Genomic DNA, 348 nt, shown 5'->3' on the forward strand with positions numbered 1-348 from the left:
CAACAATAACAAAAAACAAATACAAAAACAACAAACAATTACAACAACACGCATATCCGAAACATGATTTATTCGATTGCTGGCCAAAGACCAACACTAATATACACACACCGGCTTACTCTAACGAAACAATCAAACTAACTGCTGCAAATACACAATTAAAAATAGCACAACAACATCAACAACAACAACGACAGCAACAACAACTACATCAGCAACAGCAAAATTAGCAACACCAGCAGCGGCAACAACAACAACAACAACAACAACAGCAGCAACAACGACAACAGCAGCAACAACAACAATAACAACTACTACAGCAGCAGCAACAACAACAATACCAAAATA

The sequence above is a fragment of the Helobdella robusta genome (genome assembly GCF_000326865.2).
Source record: "Helobdella robusta unplaced genomic scaffold HELROscaffold_22, whole genome shotgun sequence".
NCBI lineage: Eukaryota > Metazoa > Annelida > Clitellata > Rhynchobdellida > Glossiphoniidae > Helobdella > Helobdella robusta.